Raw genomic sequence first — 5,000 nt, 5'->3', positions numbered from 1 at the left:
CGTCCCACGATACATGCCAGTTAAACACCGACGGGCGGTGAACCAACAGCGTGGGACACAAATCCAACTACGAGCTTTTTAACCGCAACAACTTTAATATACGCTATTGGAGCTGGAATTACCGCGGCTGCTGGCACCAGACTTGCCCTCCAATAGATACTCGTTAAAGGATTTAAAGTGTACTCATTCCGATTACGGGGCCTCGGATGAGTCCCGTATCGTTATTTTTCGTCACTACCTCCCCGTGCCGGGAGTGGGTAATTTGCGCGCCTGCTGCCTTCCTTGGATGTGGTAGCCGTTTCTCAGGCTCCCTCTCCGGAATCGAACCCTGATTCCCCGTTACCCGTTACAACCATGGTAGGCGCAGAACCTACCATCGACAGTTGATAAGGCAGACATTTGAAAGATGCGTCGCCGGTACGAGGACCGTGCGATCAGCCCAAAGTTATTCAGAGTCACCAAGGCAAACGGACCGGACGAGCCGACCGATTGGTTTTGATCTAATAAAAGCGTCCCTTCCATCTCTGGTCGGGACTCTGTTTGCATGTATTAGCTCTAGAATTACCACAGTTATCCAAGTAACGTGGGTACGATCTAAGGAACCATAACTGATTTAATGAGCCATTCGCGGTTTCACCTTAATGCGGCTTGTACTGAGACATGCATGGCTTAATCTTTGAGACAAGCATATGACTACTGGCAGGATCAACCAGGGAGCTGCGTCAACTAGAGCTGAGCAGCCGGCCGCCCGGGAGTGTGTCCCGGGGGCCCGCGCGAACACGCAAGCGTCCGCTCAATTATTCTGCAAACAGGAGGAGGCTGAGCTCCCCTGCACAATACACCTCGAAACCCTCTCAGGTCCCGGCGGCGCGCAGCGCCGTCCTAAGTACTTGGTCGGGTTCGAGAGAGGCGCAATCGCCCGGAGTTTGGCGAGTAGACGCTTTAGGTGCGACCACCCGTGCTCCCAACTGAGCTTGCCGCTGCCGACAGAGGCCCGGGAGCGTGCTGTCGTGGCATTGCCGGCGGGAGACAACACGCGCCACCTACGGTGACCGGCAGCTCCAACGCCAGCGCCACAGAAGGACAAAAGCCCCACTTGGGTGCCGAAGCGAACTCTCCCAGCACAGCGCACGCGCCAACACGTCCGCACAGCTGCGATACAAACCACCTGCGAGAACCGCAGAGGCGACCGAGCAGCAGACGGCGTCGCGGCGCCGAGCGCCGGGCGGCGGCGCATCCTCAGCGCACACAGTCCTCAATCGGACCAGCACACTGCAGATGTCCACCGCGCTTCGCACCGGGCCCGCGAGGACCTACTTTGGCCGCACGGCGCCGCGTGCAGGGTGCGCCGGCGCGCAGCTGCGCCGCCTGCCGCCTCCGTCGGCCGGCGCGCCTGCCACTGGCCGCCCCCACCAGCCGGCTGTAGCGCGTGCGCCCACGCACCGCGCGGCCAGCACGCCGGGAGGCCCCCCCTCACCGGCCGGGGACGGTCCCACCCAGCCACCGCCGCGTATCGCTTCACACCCAGATGCCATTCACGTTCGTGGGCATGGTGGGTATCGCTGGAACAACCGGTTGGTAGCTCAACCGATCGTCGCCATCACTGATTCACCTCTAGCGAGAACAACCGCACCACAACGGTTTACCAGTTGTTCATTTGCATAACGTCACCAGCAAACGTAGGCGTCCATCGCCATTTGCAAATTCAACGATTGTTGCATGCCTGTGTCAGGTGTCACGACACACTATGTCTGCCCACATACACGCAACAACATGTGCACGCTTCGCGAACACGTGGAAGGTGGCCCCCGTACGTATGCGATGTCCATTGCGCGAACGACTGTCAACCGGCCTCTGTCGCATGTCGCAGATGTGGAACGCAGTGCACCATGCTATCACGGTGTGTGAGAAGAGACGACTACGTCTGACAACACGCGCCACTACATCAACAGACGGCTCATGCTGATCGCCATCCAGGGCATACCACACTGCAATCCAGCTCTTATAGGGAGACGACACGTAGCTGAGTGCACAACATTTGGACCGCATGGTTCGCCGTTGTTGGCGCAGTCGTTGTACGGTCACATGTACCACGATGTATCATTCAGTACATGAGGACCAATGTGCAGTACAGTGTGTGATTTGGACGTACAACATCAGCGGACAGTTGACACAGGCCGTACCACAGCGTAGGCTAAGTGCTTCGCACATGCGAATGCCAATGAACAACTGCAAATGCCAATGAACAACTGCAAAGGGCATTGAGCATGTACGTCCTGCTGCCATCCACATTACAGTGTATAGCTGCAAGGTGTTTAACATGAAGCGATACACTGGGGACCGGGCAGTGCGAGTAGCAAACTATATTGCGGGGGTTGCAGTTAGGCAACACTACACTAATTTAACGCGTCGTATGACAATTACAGAGCAGGTTAAGGCCCAACGTGTGTTGGGTTAAGGCCCAACGTGTGTTGGGTTAAGGCCCAACGTGTGTTGGGTTAAGGCCCAACGTGTGTTGGGTTAAGGCCCAACGTGTGTTGGGTTAAGGCCCAACGTGTGTTGGGTTAAGGCCCAACGTGTGTTGGGTTAAGGCCCAACGTGTGTTGGGTTAAGGCCCAACGTGTGTTGGGTTAAGGCCCAACGTGTGTTGGGTTAAGGCCCAACGTGTGTTGGGTTAAGGCCCAACGTGTGTTGGGTTAAGGCCCAACGTGTGTTGGGTTACGTTAAGGGGCAATGTGGGTTACGTTAAGGGGCAATGTGGGTTACGTTAAGGGGCAATGTGGGTTACGTTACGGCGCAATATAGGTTACGTTACGGCGCAATATAGGTTACGTTAAGGCGCAATATCGGTTACGTTAAGGCGCAATACAGGTTACGTTAAGGCGCAATACAGGTTACGTTAAGGCGCAATACAGGTTACGTTAAGGCGCAATACAGGTTACGTTAAGGCGCAATACAGGTTACGTTAAGGCGCAATACAGGTTACGTTAAGGCGCAATGCAGGTTACGTTAAGGCGCAATGCAGGTTACGTTAAGGCGCAATACAGGTTACGTTAAGGCGCAATACAGGTTACGTTAAGGCGCAATACAGGTTACGTTAAGGCGCAATACAGGTTACGTTAAGGCGCAATACAGGTTACGTTAAGGCGCAATACAGGTTACGTTAAGGCGCAATACAGGTTACGTTAAGGCGCAATACAGGTTACGTTAAGGCGCAATACAGGTTACGTTAAGGCGCAATACAGGTTACGTTAAGGCGCAATACAGGTTACGTTAAGGCGCAATACAGGTTACGTTAAGGCGCAATACAGGTTACGTTAAGGCGCAATACAGGTTACGTTAAGGCGCAATACAGGTTACGTTAAGGCGCAATACAGGTTACGTTAAGGCGCAATACAGGTTACGTTAAGGCGCAATACAGGTTACGTTAAGGCGCAATACAGGTTAGGTTAAGGCGCAATACAGGTTAGGTTAAGGCGCAATACAGGTTAGGTTAAGGTACGACATAGGTTAGGTTAAGGTACGACATAGGTTAGGTTAAGGTACGACATAGGTTAGGTTAAGGTACGACATAGGTTAGGTTAAGGTACGACATAGGTTAGGTTAAGGTACGACATAGGTTAGGTTAAGGTACGACATAGGTTAGGTTAAGGTACGACATAGGTTAGGTTAAGGTACGACATAGGTTAGGTTAAGGTACGACATAGGTTAGGTTAAGGTACGACATAGGTTAGGTTAAGGTACGACATAGGTTAGGTTAAGGTACGACATAGGTTAGGTTAAGGTACGACATAGGTTAGGTTAAGGTACGACATAGGTTAGGTTAAGGTACGACATAGGTTAGGTTAAGGTACGACATAGGTTAGGTTAAGGTACGACATAGGTTAGGTTAAGGTACGACATAGGTTAGGTTAAGGTACGACATAGGTTAGGTTAAGGTACGACATAGGTTAGGTTAAGGTACGACATAGGTTAGGTTAAGGTACGACATAGGTTAGGTTAAGGTACGACATAGGTTAGGTTAAGGTACGACATAGGTTAGGTTAAGGTACGACATAGGTTAGGTTAAGGTACGACATAGGTTAGGTTAAGGTACGACATAGGTTAGGTTAAGGTACGACATAGGTTAGGTTAAGGTACGACATAGGTTAGGTTAAGGTACGACATAGGTTAGGTTACGGTACGACATAGGTTAGGTTACGGTACGACATAGGTTAGGTTACGGTACGACATAGGTTAGGTTACGGTACGACATAGGTTAGGTTACGGTACGACATAGGTTAGGTTACGGTACGACATAGGTTAGGTTACGGTACGACATAGGTTAGGTTACGGTACGACATAGGTTAGGTTACGGTACGACATAGGTTAGGTTACGGTACGATATAGGTTAGGTTACGGTACGATATAGGTTAGGTTAAGGTACACATTGTTGTAAGGAAAGGTTTAATGGGGGGCGGGGCGGGGCGGCCGGTTTGTTGATTGTGATTATAGTAAGTGGATGCCTGCGGCATCATCTGATTTGCCACGTCAGGATGCACCTTTGGCTCATGACAGGCGGCGCTCTCATTCCATGCTTGTGGCAGACCTGTGTCTTTCATTCCTGCCATTGTTTGTGTGCTGTGAGAGGAGGCAGTATTGTGATGTTGGGTGCACCCCTGTGTAGGACATGTGTGGGTGTTGGTGGCTTGGCTGAGCAATGGTGGTTGTCGGGTGGGTGGGATATTCTGTTTTCTGAGTGGACCTCCCAGTCTGGTTATGACAGTGTGGATTGTCTAATGTGGCGGAGAGGATGCACTGGGTGTTGTTCCATGCTGGTGCTTACATATTGTCTGTGTGCGTGTTACAGGCAGAGAGTAGTGCGTGATAAGGGTGTGTGGCTGACGTGTGGTTGTGATTGTGAGCAGAGTCTTTCAGCATGTATACGGACAGTTGTATACATTATCTGTATTCTGATGGCTCTATCTATTACTAATCAGCGCCGTGTATACGTTTAATCC

General features: G+C 51.7%; 1 non-coding gene across 1 annotated transcript in view; it reads right to left on the bottom strand.

Annotated features, from left to right (window-relative positions):
* LOC124574471 overlaps positions 1–716 on the bottom strand; it is a 1,910-nt gene extending 1,194 nt beyond the window's left edge. Inside the window, exon 1 of the ribosomal RNA XR_006972293.1 lies at positions 1–716. This exon is cut by the window's left edge and continues 1,194 nt beyond it. This is a non-coding gene — a ribosomal RNA (small subunit ribosomal RNA).
* Between the last annotated feature and the right edge of the window lie 4,284 nt (positions 717–5,000).

Source organism: Schistocerca americana, unplaced genomic scaffold (assembly GCF_021461395.2).
Source record: "Schistocerca americana isolate TAMUIC-IGC-003095 unplaced genomic scaffold, iqSchAmer2.1 HiC_scaffold_215, whole genome shotgun sequence".
Classification (NCBI taxonomy): Eukaryota; Metazoa; Arthropoda; class Insecta; order Orthoptera; family Acrididae; genus Schistocerca; species Schistocerca americana.
This window is presented reverse-complemented; position numbering and strand designations above follow the sequence as displayed.